Below are 18,019 nucleotides of genomic sequence, written 5' to 3'. Positions count from 1 at the left end.
CTTATTAAAAATGTTTGTGATCGCGATCCTTTAAGTTGCAAAAACTGGCATTTCCTTGCAAAGCATCAATAGTTTTCCATTTCACCTTCATAAATATTGCAGTCAGGATAAGAGGGGCTAAAAGATGGTTCCCCCTTACAGAATGATTGCGTTCACTGGGCGCAGTACTCGCAAAGGTTTCCAAATGGTTCTTCCTGTTTTCTCGTGGAAAGATCGAAGACTAGTCATCGGAGACTTTCCACCTCTGCTAGGAAAAAAAACCCTAAATTTCGACCCTTTTAATTTGGAAAATATGAAGACCTCTGTATAACAACACAAGTATAGCAATATCCCCAACATCAATTACAGTCAGCCATGATCCCAGACAAGTGCTGCCATACTGCCACTAGTTACCATGCCTCTGTTGCCCTGTGTCCCCGCCCCTCTGTTGCCCTTTTTCCCTGTCCCCCCGTGTCTCCGACCTATATGGTCGTGTCCTCCCGTAAAGCTATGTACACACTGAAAGATACAACAATCGATCCACCATCAAGTCCAAATGATCTTGACTGACTTGCCAAACGATGTTCACAGCTAGGATTGTTAAACAATGCAGGACGTAGGCTAAGTTCCATAGGCTCATTAAAGGACATCCAACTTGAAAAAAAAGATAAACAATTGTATCTATCCTCCTGCCTCTAAAAAGGACTCTTTTTTTTTTTTTTTTTTTTGGGTTATCCCACAGTTTTATTTTAAATTCAAATATACTTTTTAAGTTTTTACTGTTTTATGGCCTTTTCTCAATGGCACATTCATTGAAGCATGCCAGAGCTAAAATCTATAAACTACTGACCGTTCTTATCTCTTTCCTGCTATCAAAGCCATTTACTGCCAGAAAAGTGTATTATGGCTGCAATTCCTTATCAGTGAGGGTAACGCTATAGTCCTACCCAGTCTGACCTGGTCCCGACAGACAGAAACTGTCACTTGCAAACCTGATTTTTAACTCTTTCAGGCAGGGAAAGAAAAAAAGGAACACAACATAGTTATCTGTGTGTTTAGTTACTGTACATGCACGTCTATCTCATTATGTCACGTCACCTCGGATGCCCTATAAATGTTTCATTTAAAAATTGTTCATAGCGCTGTACACACGGCTGATGATAAACCGTTATCTGTTGAAGCGATCCGCCATGTCTTTTGTTCAAAATGCCCAATCACCATTGTGGATCGTTTGTTTGTCCTCCTAGTAAGATGTCATTTCTGCTTTTGATTTTTAAACGAGACCTGAAGGATGGGAATCTAGAGATGGCCGGAGGGTGCCACTTAAGGTGCCCATAGATAACTCCACTTGCTGGCCAATCGACCATCTGGATTCCACCGCTGATGAAATCGCATGCAGTTTTTGCGTTTTTTGCCGCGAATTCGAATTCGCATGCGAATTTGCATAGGTGAGGGTATGTGCGATTTTAACCATGTCACTGCCTGTGTGAATTTACATTGGTACCTATGCGAATTCGTATGCGATAATCGCAAATGTGACGGAACCTCCTGGCCACTGTCCCTTCTCTAATGTTTTATGTCACCACCGGTCAGTTAAACTTTACCTTTCATGCCACCCGCTAGTGTCCGCCGTACTTGTGCATTCTGGCACCACGTGAGTACCGGTATATGCCAGCACATGCGCCCCAGGTGCTGTAACGCTGGCAACCACATGGGGCGCAAATGCGGAGGTACGAGGGTAGCGGCAGTGCGGATGGCGGCAGGTTAACTATAACTGCACGGGGCATAGGAAAGGGGGGGAAACACACACAAAATAGTAGGGAGACAGCGGCTGGGGCGGTGTAGTGGCGTCACAAGGCCGATTCCCACAAGATTTCATGCTTTAATTGATAGGGAATCACCTGCAGTTTATGGCGGCCAACAGATCTCCCTCCAATTAAAGGACCACTATCGTGAAAATCATAACATTTAAGATACAAATAAACACATACAATTCAGAAGTGCGTTTCTTCCAGAGTAAAATGAGCAATACATTATTTATCTCCCATGTTGCTGTCACTTATAGTAGGGAGTATAAATGTGACAGAACCGACAGGTTTTGAAATTGTATACAATTTGATCTGAAAGTGGCAACTACACAGGTTTTGAACTAGCCCATTTCCTCATGGGGGGATGCTCACGGTTTTGTTTATTTTCAAAAGCACTTAGTGAATGGCAATTGCTCTGTCCAACTTCCAAAAAAATGTATGGTGAGCAGGGAGGCTGGCCAGCATCTTTGTATATATCATTTTCAGGGAGTATCTTTATAAACAATAAAGGCCATGCTGAGAATCCCCCATGAAAAGATGGACTAGCCCAAAACCTGTCGGTTCTGTCAGATTTCTACTACCGACTGTAGGTGACAGCAACATAGGAGAACGGTAATTTATGTCTCATTTTACTCTGGAAGAAACCTATTACATATTTATATGGGTTTGCATGTATTTTAAATGTTACCATTTTTCGCGATAGCGGTCCTTTAAATTTGATCAGAGAGAGATCTGTCTCCTGGTCGATCAGCTGCCAAAATAGCTAGATGTATGGGAACCTTTAGCCATTGCGCTGCCATAGACTTGCATGGGGACACCACCAAAATGTTTTGGCCAAGAAATGTCTGTCTTGGGTTTCACCTTCCTATTGCGATTTTTAAAATCACCCCCAGCGTGTGCATTGCGGACCGTGTTTTCAGCAACTCCCAGTCATGTGATCCGCAGGGACATCAGAAGTGCATAGATTGCGCTGGCTTGTGATGTTTCCATCCATGGGTTGCAGTTCCATGCCACTCATTATAATTAATGCGATTGCAACTGCATCAGGGAGAATCGCATAGCAGTTGAAGTGCCGTGCATTGTTGCACACAGTGCAAAAGTGTGGGAGTGGCAACACTAGATCCAAGGATGGGGGGACCATTGAATCTACTGGAGGCCTATGAAAACGAAGGCCCCTTGATCGATGGTCAATCGTTTTGATGTGAAAGGCGGTTCTGAAGCAGGCAGAAACGACGAGAGAGAAAGTCTGTATAGATGTCTAACCTCAGGGCTGCAGCGGGGGCAGGGGTGATAGATGGGAGCTCTGCTAAGATACAATCTAATAACGACTGAGGCAATGTGTAAAGCTACAGTGGCTATTCGGCCCCCTTGAAGTTTTCCACATTTTGTCACATTACTGCCACAAACATGAAGCAATTTTATTGGAATTCCACATGAAAGATCAATACAAAGTGGTGTACATGTGAGAAATGGTACGAAAATCATACATCATTCCAAACATTTTTTACAAATAAATACCTGCAAAGTGGGGTGTGCGTAATCATTCAGCCCCCTGAGTCAATACTTTGTAGAACCACCTTTTGCTGCAATTACAGCTGCCAGTATTTTAGGGTATGTCTCTACCAGCTTTGCACATCTAGAGACTGAAATCCTTGCCCATTCTTCCTTGCAAAACAGCTCCAGCTCAGTCAGATTAGATGGACAGCGTTTGTGAACAGCAGTTTTCAGATCTTGCCACAGATTCTCGATTGGATTTAGATCTGGACTCTGACTATGCCATTCTAACACATGGATATGTTTTGTTTTAAACCATTCCATTGTTGCCCTGGCTTTATCTTTAGGGTCGTTGTCCTGCTGGAAGGTGAACCTCCGCCTCAGCCTCAAGTCTTTTGCAGACTCCAAGAGGTTTTCTTCCAAGATTGCCCTGTATTTGGCTCCATCTATCTTTCCATCAACTCTGACCAGCTTCCCTGTCCCAGTTGAAGAGAAGCACCCCCAGAGCATGATGCTGCCACCACCATATTTGTCAGTGGGGATGGTGTATTCAGAGTGATGTGCAGTGTTAGTTTTCATCCACACATAGCATTTTGCATTTTGGCCAAAAAGTTCCATTTTGGTCTCATCTGACCAGAGCACCTTCTTCCACATTTGCTGTGTCCCCCACATGCTTGTGGCAAACTGCAAATGGGACTTCTTATGCTTTTCTGTTAACAATGGCTTTCTTCTTGCCACTCTTCCATAAAGGACAACTTTGTGCAGTGCATGACTAATAGTTGTCCTATGGACAGATTCCCCCACCTGAGCTGTACATCTCTGCAGCTCGTCCTGAGTCACCATGGGCCTCTTGACTGCATTTCTGATCAGCGCTCTCCTTGTTCGGTCTGTGAGTTTAGCTGGACGGCCTTGTCTTGTTAGGTTTACAGTTGTGCCATACTCCTTCCATTTCTGAATGATCGCTTAAACAGTGCTCCGTGGGATGTTCAAGGCTTTGGAAATCTTTTTGTAGCCTAAGCCTGCTTTAAATTTCTCAATAACTTTATACCTGACCTGTCTGTTGTGTTCTTTGGTCTTCATGGTGTTGTTGCTCCCAATATTCTCTTAGACAACCTCTGAGGCCGTCACAGAGCAGCTGTATTTGTACTGACATTAGATTACACACAGGTGCACTATTTTGTCATTAGCACTCATGCAATTTCTATGGGCAACTGACTGCACTCAGACCAAAGGGGGCTGAATAATTATGCACACCCCAGTTTGCAGTTATTTATTTGCAAAAAATTCGGCCCCCTTGAAGTTTTCCACATTTTGTCACATTACTGCCACAAACATGAATCAATTTTATTGGAATTCCACATGAAAGACCAATACAAAGTGGTGTACACGTGAGAAGTGGAACGAAAATGTATGATTTTCGTTCCACTTCTCACGTGTACACCACTTTGTGTTGGTCTTTCATGTGGAATTCTAATAAAATTGATGCATGTTTGTGGCAGTAATGTGACAAAATGTGGAAAACTTCAAGGGGGCCGAATACTTTTGCAAGCCACTGTACATACTCATCTCGCGACCCAGGAAGATGGATCCCAGCGATGTCCCATGACGACGAGCGCTCCCTGATCCACCTCTCGGCCTGCGGGTATGCGCCACATCATGCAACGGCACAAACGAGACTTCAATCGATTGCGGTACTTTGTGCTGAGTCGTCAGGGATCTTGAAGAGAAACCGTAACCAAGAATTGAACTTCATCCCAATTAGTAGCTGATACGCTCTTTCCCATGAGAAAACTATTCCTTTTTTTACAAATGGATCATCAGTGGGCTCTGTATAGCTGATATTGTGGTGAAATCCCTCCCACAGTGTGATGTCAGGACCATGGTTCTGACATCACACTGTGGGAGCCTTGTTGCATTGCGGGAAATAACAACTGTTTACAGCTGGGTCCAACTGCCAAAAAAGCAAGCAGCATCTCCTGCCAGCAGTAAAAATGTCACCATGTGGTAAATGTCAGAATGGATATCAGGGAGAGGAAAGATTTTACAATGGGCAAACACTGACTAAATCATTTATACATAATTATTGTAAAAGTGAAGCACTTTTTTATTACATTATTTTCAGGGCTCGTTTCCACTATCGCGGTGCAGAATCACCTGGATTCCACCGCTGATGAAATTGCATGCGTTTTTTGCAGCGAATTCGCATGCTAATTCACATAGGTGAGGGTATATGCGATTTTAACCATGTCACTGTTTGTGTGAATTTACATTGGTACCTATGCGAATTTGCGACAAAAAACGCATGGGGAAAACGCATGCGAATTCCCTATTAAATACATTGTGTGCGATTCGCCTGCATTCCACACGCAGGCGAATTCTGCAGGGTGTTCCGTGCAGATTTTCTCCGCACAATAAAACGCTCCCGCAGACGCTTAAGTGGAACCAGGCCCATTCACTTATATTGTCTATGCGAATCCGCATACGCAAGACGCATGCGGATTCGCGATAGTGGAAACGAGGCCTCACTGGAGTTCCTCTTTACGGATCCGCCGTGACGGTCGTTATGGCCACACGGCACTAAACAACATTCGGGTGATAGCGCGCCTGTGGCCACGTTGTGAGATTGCGGAAACGACCGCTTGTCGCTCAAAGTATCACCAGTAAAAGTTGTCGGGAAAATCTTGTAGTGGGTATTGGCCTTAAAGAGAACCCGAGGTAGGCTCTAAGAATCCTAATAGCAGACAGAGGCTGGGTCTGCATATCCTGCCCAGCCTCTGTTGCTATACAGCTTCCCCACAGCCCCCTCTGCGCTCTGCTATGCCCCCATAAATCATCAGCCGAGCTAGTGACATATAGTGTGTCGCCAGCCGGCTGTTTACATGTGAAGTGTCAGTCTGCCGCTCCACTGCCTCCTCCATAGCGCCGGTCCCTCGCGCGCGTCCCTTCCCTCCAATCAAAAGGGAGGGAAGGGACGCGGGCGGGGACCGGCGCTATGGAGGAGGCGGGGGAGCAGCGAGACTGGCATTACAAAGGTAAACAGCCGGATGTAGAACCACAACACTGAAGAACTTGGCAGCCTTCCAGACACAGGCTGACAAGTCTGACAAGAGAGAGATAAGTTGATTTATTACAGAGACAGTGATAGTAGAACGTGCTGCAGTAAGCCAGAACACATTAGAATAGCTTTTGGAACTTGTAGGATGATAAAAAACAGGATGCAATTTTTGTTACGGAGTCTCTTTAAGGGCTCCTTTCAACTCAAACGCCATTAAGCTGCAATGTGATCGAGTTTCATCCAAATCTCCACTGCGATCATGGTGTGATCTTTCGGGTGTATGGCAGGATTGCGTGCATTTCGCTTTCGTGACTTGCGCCAGCAAAAAAGAAAGAGTGGCTAATTGTTGGAAAAATCGCATAAAGGTACGATAGCCATGTGATTTTCATGTACTCCTGTACAAGTAATAGGAGCTGAATTGCATAGAAAACGCAGCAAGATGACGATTGCACTCGGGAGAAGATCGCGCTGCAGACTATTATTACTGACTTATCTGTATGTTTTTAGGATGTGGGAGGATTACGGAGTACCTGGAGGAAACCCACGTAGACACAGGGAGAACATACACACACTGTGCAGATATTGACCTGGCTGGGATTCAAACCGGGGGACCCAGTGCTGCAAAGCGAGAGTGCTAACCACTACATCTAATAGGGCAATTTTGTTTTCCATCGACCCACGGATGACATTACGCGATCAGCAATTGCGATCATTGGTGATGCGGTTGTATTGTGTATGGCCAGCTTTAGACATTAGATTGCAAGCTCCTTCGGTGGCTAGACTGGTGCAAACTGTTCTGTACACCCTGCAAGCAGCTGCAGAATCCTTCCCACCCCCCCCCCCCCCACACACACACAACCTGTTCATTCAGTTCATTGTGATCCTTCTCACTGACCCCAATGCACACACACACACACTTGTGAATACAGGAAATAAAAACGTGTTTGCAAATTGGTTTCCGTCTATTCAAATGAAGCCCTGTGCCAGTTTTCCCCATGTTCTGCCTGTTAGAGCTTTAACTGCATCGCCTTGCACATCGCGGTTTCATTGTTAATAGTAGAGAGGGGAATTGGCGTCACCTGCTTGGTACAAGCATGGCACAGGTTAAAGGTGGGTCTGTATATATCTGGAACTGATAATTACACTCTGGCTGGCGCACACCCCTCCCTGCCTCAGCCCTTCTCTCCCTGAATGCTCTGGAAAATTACAGTTCTAGCCCGAACCCTCCCACAGCCCCAGGAATCCACAATGATCCCTCCAGACTCTAAACTACCCCTGGCTCCCACCCTGTAACCTTCCTCCCACCCCCACCTCCCCAGCAGCATCCTGCGCAGTTAACCTCTTACACGCTAGAGCAGGCAGAATACACTCCAACCCCATGCTGTTAAAAATGAACCTGTTCATTCAGTTCATTGTGATCCTTCTCACTGACCCCAATGCTAATGTACAGCCAGGCTTAGGTGTAACTAGGGGGGAACAGCACCTGGGATCACAGGGGAGCCCAGAGCTGGGGGGGGTCCCAACTTCTAACCTTCCCTTCTTCTGATACAGGGGCCTATACTTCAGATCAGGTGGTTTTGGGGCTACACTTGTTATGGGTGGGAAGATCATGATGGCCACACTTATTTATGAGCCTTTTGAGATGGGCCCCCAGGCTGTGAAGGGCACCAAGGGGTGGCAAGGGAAGGGGTGTGAACATTGGGGCCCCATCAAAGTTTCACTGGGGGCCCTGTGAATTGTAGTTACGCCACTGGAGCCAGGGAATTATAATGGCCCTTTCTCACTTGAGCAATTAGCGGGTGATCGGCGGCCAACATTTTTGGAGACACCGCTCCCCCGCCAGCCGTGTGACATCACACACGTGCTGCTCTATCATCGTCCAGGGAGTCCACGGGACCCCTCCACATCTCGGGCAGGGTTGCAGGCTGGTGCCCCTCGGTGGCGGGCAGCTGTGCGGCCCGGCGGTGCCCCAGGTGACGGCACTGTGGAGCAGGCTGGCTCGGAAGAGCGGCAGGGACCCCCACACGGATCACGGGCAGGGGAGGCGGCACTGCGGAGCAAACCGGGTTGCAGGAGGTGGCCTGGCAGCGCCCCCCAGTGGCAGTACCGCGGGGCAAGCTTTTCCAGAAGGAGGGGCCAAAGGCTGGAGGGGGTCCCCGGCTGAGGCCACCAGGTGCAGAAGTCCCGATGTAAACAGATCCCACCGTTCCTCCACCCCCTGCATAGCTACAGTATGCGACATTGGCTACACGGCTGACACACATCAGTACAGGCTGCCACAGCAATGTCACCCAAGAGGATCAGGTAACGAACCCCGATGGGCAACATCAAAGGTTTGTACGCACCTTTAGTGATCTAGCTTGCTGAACAACTATAGATCTCTACCTTCTGTTTATGGCATGGTTTATCAGACTACTCTTGATCTGCTCCTTGGATACTGCCTGCCTGTCCTGGCGTACGTATTGCTGAGCCGCTGGTGAGTTGGGCGCCGGGAGAGCCAAATGATGGCTGTTGCTGCTGTCGCAAAACTCCCCGACGGTGGTAAATACTATTGCCCCTTCCGAGTTGTCACCACTCAGAGAGAGATGTAATTTGGGGTTCGGTAGCCGCCGGAGCCCCGAACCCCCGAATTACCCTAACGCCCCCTGCGCAGCATTACTTTGTTGCTATGGGACGCCTGGTTTTGGCGTTCAAGGGTGAGCTCCGTGCACTGAAACCACCTGTTTCGCTGTCCTGACCTTGGTTTGTCTTCATTTTGCTAGTCCTCCACCAGTCTTGGCCTCAGCTTGCTTGCTCTGTTCTGCAGTTTCTTTGTTTCTGGTGGGGCATTACCAGGGGTCTAAACCGGCTACTTACGCTGCAGCAAAGTAGTTTGCTGCCTAACCCTTGCAGGACATACATATAATCAGTGCCGGATTTACCATAAGGGTCTGTAGGCACGTGCCTACAGGCGCCTGATGCTGGAAAGGTGGCTCACTCTCTTCCCCTAATGCCTCCCTCCTTCCCTATGCAGAGTCCTGAGGAGAACATCAATGAGAGGTTACTCACCCAGCTCTTGGCATTCCACTGACGAGATCTCCCTTCATACTGGGGACACCATTAGCTACTTCATACTGAGGGTACCTCTGGCTACCTAATGCTAGCGGATACCTGTAGCTGCCTATGACAGGCAACGGAAGTAAGGGAGAAGTGACAGCTAGGCCAGCCAGCACACTTGCAGTGCCGTTCAGTGGGGGTTTGTAGGTTCATGGAGGGTGAAGTTTAGGGTTCCAGGACATCTGTGTCTATAGGCTCCAGGGATGTAAATCCGGACCTGCATATATTTAAGCTGCCAGGAGATGTGGGTGCAGGATAAAGCTAAAAAACTGTCCCCCTACTTCTGCACAAGTTCCGGCGGCGTTAATTACTATCCCACTTCCATGTCGCTGTGGATGGTAAGGAAAGATGTAATTTGGCTTCCAGCTCTTGCTGGTGGCCAAATTAAAGTGTTTTATAGTAATTTGGGTTCTGTCTTCTGACGGCGCCCAAATTGCTCACTGAGTGCCACTATAGTCGTAATTCAAATTACGGTCTATGGTGGCGCCGGCTGCGCCGAAATCTCTGGCGCTGTTTTAACAGCGCTCCCTTGCGGGATGCTCTGGCACACACCAGTAGCTACTTACTCACCGCCTGATCAATTCATTCAAATCAATCGATCGTCTGCAAATCGATGCACGGTCAATCAATTGATTTGATCTATCTGACAGGATGGAAAATCAAGGTCGATCTGCTGCTGGCAGTAGATCGATGGCCTCTTAAATTGCATTGGATCTAAAGCCCCACCTACACCATACAATTTTTTTGTGCGATTCGATTAATCAATTTGATTAAATCCGACATGTCCGATCGGGTTTCGATCAGTAGTGTGATCGATTTGCCATTCTTTTGCAATGACATTCGACCACACTATCGAATTGAATCCCAATCGGACATGTCGGATTTAATGGATTTGAATCGATTAATTGAATCGCTCAAAAAATTGTATGGTGTAGATGGGGCTTTATGGTGCAATAATGCCTTTAAGTCAATTTTCTATAGATTTAATTCTAAAATCTATTAGAAATCTGTTCCTAGTGTGTGGCACACATCAGATAGATTCCTGTCAGTTTCAAATTGACAGGCATCAGATAAGTGCCTGCCAATCTGTCAGAGTATGGCCACCTATGTTGTGTACCGATCCGCACGATAGATTCTGGCGCATCCCCGCGGGCGCCCGGATCGATTCCCGCTCGTCCCCGCGGGCGGCTTCTTATCTTCTGCTCGTTTATTCTTTTGTCCTGCCTGCCGTTATCGAGCGCGGAATCGATCCGGCGGGGTATCGGACACATCGGAAATTATCATTCGAGCCATCAGCGGCTCGATTACATGGTACAAACGTACCGTGTATGCCCAGCATTAAGGTTTACCAGGGGCAGATAAGAGGTTGGCTAGCAGGAAGGTGGCACACTGGCAGATAAGAGGTTGGCTAGCAGAAAGGTGGCACAGGCACACTGGCAGATAAGAGGTTGGCTAGCAGGAAGGTTTGCAGTGTTTCTCAACATTTTATTGGTATGTACCCCTTTTAAAACCCTGTACTCGCCAAGTACCCCCTAGCATGGTAAACATTATCACACGTACCCCTTGACAAATATATATTTAATCTTAGTACATTATAATTGGTTCTAAACCATTTCCAATCATTTACTATTGCTTTTAATTAGCTAAAATACTAATTTGGTGCTGTTTAAATAAGATTTATCATTTTCTAAAACTCTACATTTGTTATTTTTGGTTAAGTATTATCAAGCCCTAGTACCCCCTAGAACCCTCAGAAGTACCCCCTGGGGTACGCGTACCACACGTTGAGAACCTATGGACTAGAAGATGGCTTGGAAGGTAGGAAGTAATGGAGTAGAAGCATAAGCACGGGTGGGCTGGTGGACACACAGTAACAGCACTAGCAGGGATAATAACAGGCTAACAACGTCCAACTGGGGTAACCAGCTCTGACCCTGAATGGCACTTCCCTGAGTCACGTGCCCCTTGAGTCTCCCACGTGGTGCTAATTCCCAAGTCCCACCCCTCGCAGACGGTGCCATCCTCTCTGAGCCTGACAGAAAGGCGTGGCCATGCACTTGTGGGCGGTGATATTCTGCTGTACTGGCAAATCACTTCTGTCGTTATGGGCGTGTCAGCGAGTGTTCACCGCCTCATATCTCCCTGTCTTTGCCTCTTCTTCATTGCCCCGCCCAAAATGGGAGGTGTGATGGGCTGAGCCTGTCCTGTCCACTAATAGCCTTTGTGAGAGGGCGTGGCCTTTTGCACTGTCTGAGCCTGTAGACGCCACGCCCCGGCCGGCTGTGATGCGCCTTGTCCCCGCCCCCAGCGCCGTCTGACAGTGTCGGGGACGCGCAGCAGAGACAGACAGCGGAGTGACCGGAGGCTGCTGGACACACAGGTAGTGGCGGGGACGGGTGTGTGTGCGGGCGGGCTCCGGGCTCATCTCTGCTTGTTGTTGTGTTTTGGGTGTATGCGACCCCTGTCCTTACTGATCCTCTATGGGAATTACTCTCAGATCCACTCTACACTGATCCCCATAGGGAGTCTTACTGTGACGGGGGATAATCACCCACACTGATCCCTTATAGGGAGTTATCCCTCCGCCTTGTCCTCACTGATCCCCCTTGTATGGCTAGGGACAATTACCCCCACACTGTCCTCACTGTTCCCCCGTGCATGGCTGGGCACAATTGCCTCCATACTGTCCTTACTGATCCCCCTGTGTATGGCTGGGGACAATTACCTCCATACTGTCCTCACTGATCCCCCTGTGTATGGCTGGGGACAATTACCTCCATACTATCCTCACTGATTCCCCTGTGTATGGCTGGGGACAATTGCCCCCATACTGTCCTCACTGATCCCCCTGTGTATGGCTGGGGACAATTACCTCCATACTGTCCTCACTGATCCCCCTGTGTATGGCTGGGGACAATTGCCCCCATACTGTCCTCACTGATCCCCCTGTGTATGGCTGGGGACAATTAACCCCATACTGTCCTCACTGATCCCCTGTGTATGGCTGGGGACAATTACCCCGATACTGTCCTCACTGATCCTCCTGTGTATGGCTGGGGACAATTACCTTCATACTGTCCTCACTGATCCCCCTGTGTATGGCTGGGGACAGTTATCTCTCATACTGTCATCACTGATCCCCCTGTGTATGGCTGGGGACAATTACCCCCATACTGTCCTCACTGATACCCCCCTGTATGGCTGGGGTAGATTACCCCCATACTGTCTTCACTGTTCCCCCTGTGTATGGCTGGGGACAATTACCCCCATACTGTCCTCACTGATACCCCCCTGTATGGCTGGGGTAGATTACCCCCATACTGTCTTCACTGATCCCCCTGTGTATGGCTGGGGACAATTACCCCCATACTGTCCTCCCTGATCCCCCTGTGTATGGCTGGCGACAATTACCCCCATACTGTCCTCACTGATACCCCCCTGTATGGCTGGGGTAGATTACCCCCATACTGTCTTCACTGATCCCCCTGTGTATGGCTGGGGACAATTGCCCCCATACTGTCCTCACTGATCCCCCGTGTATGGCTGGGGACAATTACCCCCATACTGTCTTCACTGATCCCCCTGTGTATGGCTGGGGACAATTACCCCCATACTGTCTTTACTGATCCCCCTGTGTATGGCTGGGGACAATTACCCCCATACTGTCCTCACTGATCCCCCTGTGTATGGCTGGGGACAATTACCCCCATACTGTCTTTACAGATCCCCCTGTGTATGGCTGGGGACAATTACCCCCATACTGTCCTCACTGATCCCCCTGTGTATGGCTGGGGACAATTACCCCCATATTGTCCTCACTGATCCACCTGTGTATGGCTGGGGACAATTACCCTTATATTGTCCTCACTGATTCCCCCCCCCCCCCCCCCCGTGTATGGCTGGGGACAATTACCCCCATACTGTCCTCACTGATCCCCCTGTGTATGGTTGGTGACAATTACCCCATATTGTCCTCACTGATACCCCCCTGTATGGCTGGGGATGATTACCCCCATACTGTCTTTACTGTTTCCCCTGTGTATGGCTGGGGACAATTACCCCCATACTGTCCTCCCTGATCCCCCTGTGTATGGCTGGGGACAATTTCCCCCATACTGTCCTCACTGATCCACCTGTGTATGGCTGGGGACAATTACCCCCATATTGTCCTCACTGATCCACCTGTGTATGGCTGGGGACAATTACCCCCATATTGTCCTCACTGACCTTCCTATATATGGCTGGGGACAATTACCCCCATATTGTCCTCACTGACCTCCCTATATATGGCTGGGGACAATTACCCCCATATTGTCCTCACTGACCTCCCTATATATGGCTGGGGACAATTACCCCCATACTGTCCTCACTGATCCCCCTGTGTATGGTTGGTGACAATTACCCCATATTGTCCTCACTGATACCCCCCTGTATGGCTGGGGACGATTACCCCCATACTGTCTTCACTGATCCCCCTGTGTATGGCTGGGGACAATTACCCCCATACTGTCCTCCCTGATCCCCCTGTGTATGGCTGGGGACAATTGCCCCCATATTGTCCTCACTGACCTCCCTATATATGGCTGGGGACAATCACCCACAATGACTGACCACACTGAGTCAGGCGACCGCTGTACACACACGAGATGCACACACAATTCTCATGTAAGTCTTTATTGGCTGCCTCCGCTGAGTTTTATCTGGTGTGTGTACATAGCTAAACTGTCAAGTCATCCTTTATGGGAGACATTGACAGCACACATCCCCTATAGGAGGAACATTGTGTGAGTGAGAAATAATACCTTAATACATAAATGTCAAACTCTGGCCCGTGGGTCAAATCTGGCCTTGAGAGCCATCAGATTTGGCCCTTAGGTGGTGGCCACTAGACATTGAGGTTGGTTCGCAACTTGGTCCCAGAGCTCAGTTTTGGCCCACTTCGTGTTTGAGTTTGATAGTCCTGCCTTAATACATTGTCCACTTTTTTTCCCTCGTAGGAAGCAGAGTATGACCAGGAGCACCCATATACACTGTACTCTCCCCCTACAGGACAAAAGTGTATAATTGTTAAAAGGTACCTGAGTTTGAGACCTATGGAACTGCCATATTTATTTACTCTTAAACAATACCAGTTGCCTGGCTGTCCTGCTGCTCATTTTGGTCATGCTATTGAAAACCCTAAAGGCTCATACACACGGCATACGAATGCGAGTACAGACACGTGTCAGACAGTTCATTGATGTGTATGCTGTGAGTGACAATGACAGTCTGCAGACAAGGTATCGTCTGAGCGATTAAACTGTTCAATCGCTCGCGGCTTTTGTCGCACAAACCGTCACATAGTCTGTTGTTGTCCTGCTGTGTGTACGAAAATCTTCTACAGACGGCAGAGTCGCTACCAACAGACGTCTGAGGAAACATCTGGTGGATGTCGGCTGTCCGTGGCAGACAGCTTCCGATGTGTCTTCACCCTGTTTGTTGTCACGTGTGTACAACTGCCGTGATCTTGAATTGTCGCTTCTAAATGTACGCTGTTGTCTGTTTGTCGCTACAGACAAATGTATGTCGTGTGTATCTGCCTTAACAGTTTGAGAGGATGCTGTCCACCCAATCATGTTAAATGAATTTCCCCATGCGTTTTCCTGCTGGGTCCACTAAAGTAGACTAGCACCGAAAAAGCCACGTAGAGAGGTCACTCTCAGCTCATATTGGGGGGCACGTTGGGATATGTATGTATGTAGCCCTGAGAGCAGTGATCTCTATGGAATGTCCACACTGATAATCTTATATCATAGTACACTATATACAATGAATAAGATGTGTTATTTGTTGGCTGAATGGAGTCCTGTCTGATGGGGTCACTGTGTATACCGAGGAGGAGTATAATTTGATTGCAATCAGTGTATGTTTGAATATAGGCATCGTTTTATTGGGTGTGAGTGTGCAAGATCTGTGATTTGATCAATATAGGGTGTACTTGCCTTCAGTATCACATAAAAGTGACTTCACCTCTTGTAAATATTTTATTATATCTTGTCATGGGACAACATTAAAGATTTGACACTTTGCCAACAAAAGTAAGTGCACCCCTCAGTGAGGAATGTCAAGTTTCTGCGCAAAGTGTGAATGTTTTGCGTGCCCAACATTATTCTCCAGAACTGCCTTAACTCTCTTGGGCATGGCGTTAATTAGAGCTTCAGAGGATGCCACTGGGATCCTCTTCCCCTCCTCCATGATGAAGCTGGTGGATGTTGGAGACCTTGGGCTCCTTCACCTTCCATATGAGGATGCCCCACAGATGCTCAATAGGATTCAGGTCTGGAGACATTCTTGGCCAGTTCAGCACCTTTACCTTTAATTTCTTTATCAAGACAGTGGTGGTCTTAGAGGTGTATTTGTTGGAATACTGCTCTGCAGCCCAGTTTCCACAGAAAAGGGATCATGCTCTGCTTCAGTGTATGTCACAGTACAGGTTGGCATTCATGGTTCCTTCGATGAGCTGTAGCTCCCCGGTGCCGGCAGCACTCATTCAGCCCCCAACCATGACACTCCCACCACCATGGTTGATCATAGACAATACACACTTGTCTCTGTACAACTCACTTGGTTGCTGACAGACATGCTTGGCACCTTATGAACCAAATCGGTTTATCTTGGTCTCATCAGACCACAGAACACGGTTCGAGCAATCCATGCCCTTAGTCTGCTTATCTTCAGCAAACTACAGACTTTCTTGTGCATAAACTTTTTAGAAGAGGCTTTCTTCTGGGAAGACGGCCATGCTGACCAATTAGATGCAGTGTGTGTAGCGTATGTTCTGAGCACTGACAGACTGACCCCCCGCCCCATCACCCTCTTCAGCAATGCTGCTAGCACTCATGTGTAATCTGCAAAAGTCAACCTCTGAATATGGTACTGGGCACTCAATGTCTTTGACTATGGTGAGGCCTGTTCGGAGTGGATCTTGTCCTGTTCAATCCCTGTATGATCTTTGCCACTGTGCTGCAGCTCAGTTTCAGGGTGTTGGCAATCTTTTTCTAGTCTAGGCCATTTTATGCAAAGCAACCATTCTTTTTTTAATATCCTCTAGAGTTTTCTGCCCTGAGGTGCCATTTTGAACTTCCAGTGACCAGTATAAGAGAAAATGTGAAAGCATAAACACTAAATATAACACACCTGCTCCCTATTCACACCTGAAACCTAGTGACACTAACGGGTCACATGACCCGGGGGAGGGAAAATTTTAACTAGGCAAAATTTTGACATTATTCACTTAGGGTGTGCTCGCGTTTGTTGCCAGCAGTTTACACAATCCATGGCTGTGTGTTGTTATTTTGATAGGACAGCAAATTAAGACTGTTGTTATAGCACGGTGGCATAGTGGTTAGCATTCCCGCCTTTCAGCGCTGGGTCCCCGGTTTGAATCCCAGCCAGGTCAACATCTGCAAGGAGACCATCCCCGGTGGTGCCTAACCCTTTGACTCCCCGCCCCCTCGGTGGTGCCTAACTGTACCCAACCCCCTGCAAGATACACCCTTACAAAAGTAGATACAATAACCTATTTGATAATGTAACATTTGTACATACAAACTAATATGTTACAAGTTTCGATACCATATTTCAAAATCTTTAATGTTCTTATGTTGAAAACAATATTTATCGGGCGCCCAGATTTCTGCTTTGAACGCCGTATTAATGATATTTACACTAGCACCTATGAGGCCCCCGAATTGTCCACTAGCCGCCGGCGCCCAGATTTCCTGCTTCCACTTTGGGTACCTGGAGACCGAGGTTTCATAAACTTCGGAGTTGGATGATTTTTGTACCGACTCCACGGCCCTGCTGCAAGCTCTGCAGGTCAGCCCACCTACTTCTTAGTCTCGCTGCCTTCAGCGCATTATAACTGATACTTTTATTAGCTTCCTATGTGCTTTACTGACAGACACAAGCCCATAAATATCTGTTAGTGTAAACTGATTACAGATGTCAGCGTGTTGGTCAGGTATGGGTTGGGGGTTCAGATGACAGCACAAGGCGTGGATTTATAAGCTTTATACATGGCACTTTTGTCTGTGGAGTGGGAGGGCTGTGAGTGAGTTACTGTTGGCTGGTTGTTGTAAACAGTTGCTCCTCTGAAATCTTGTGTTTAAAAATGGCAAATCCAACCATTACCGATACTTCAGTTATTGGCAAATGCAGGTAGGCTGAAAGACTACCGGTTTCTAAGGTGTCCAACCCCCCCCCCCCCCCCCCCCCCATCCAAACCTCCCTTTTCCTGTGATCTTTATAGATCAAGCATCAGTTTTTGGAATGACCGCTGTACAGACAATCTGTCTGGATCCCTAGCCCCGTGCCATGTATTGTTCTATGAAGGGCGAGAGAAAGACCCACAAGTGACTTCATGCCATGGTTACTTCCTGTACACAGCTGCAAGTATCACGAATAAGAGCAGTCGTACTGCCTGATGCAGGTTTCCCACAGTTACTCTATGGGAGTACACAAAAATTGAATAGTGAGCGTGGTGCGCTTTCCCTGTGTGGCTTGATGCCCCACTCCCTCATCTCCCGAAAATCCCCGCTATGATGTA

General features: G+C 47.8%; 1 protein-coding gene across 10 annotated transcripts in view; it reads left to right on the top strand.

Moving 5' to 3' along the window:
• ZBTB46 (zinc finger and BTB domain containing 46) overlaps positions 1-18,019 on the top strand; it is a 215,531-nt gene that overhangs the window by 85,782 nt on the left and 111,730 nt on the right. Inside the window, exon 1 of one of the 10 annotated variants that reach the window (XM_068262366.1) lies at positions 11,737-11,812. The exons of 6 other annotated variants lie outside the window; for them this stretch is intronic. The gene's annotated coding sequence lies outside the window, so the exon portion shown is untranslated. Of the gene's footprint in view, positions 1-11,736; positions 11,813-18,019 lie in introns of those variants that run through there. 3 more of the 10 variants (XM_068262365.1, XM_068262364.1, XM_068262367.1) reach the window with 3 other exon arrangements.

The sequence above is a fragment of the Hyperolius riggenbachi genome, chromosome 12, assembly GCF_040937935.1.
Source record: "Hyperolius riggenbachi isolate aHypRig1 chromosome 12, aHypRig1.pri, whole genome shotgun sequence".
Classification (NCBI taxonomy): Eukaryota; Metazoa; Chordata; class Amphibia; order Anura; family Hyperoliidae; genus Hyperolius; species Hyperolius riggenbachi.
This window is presented reverse-complemented; position numbering and strand designations above follow the sequence as displayed.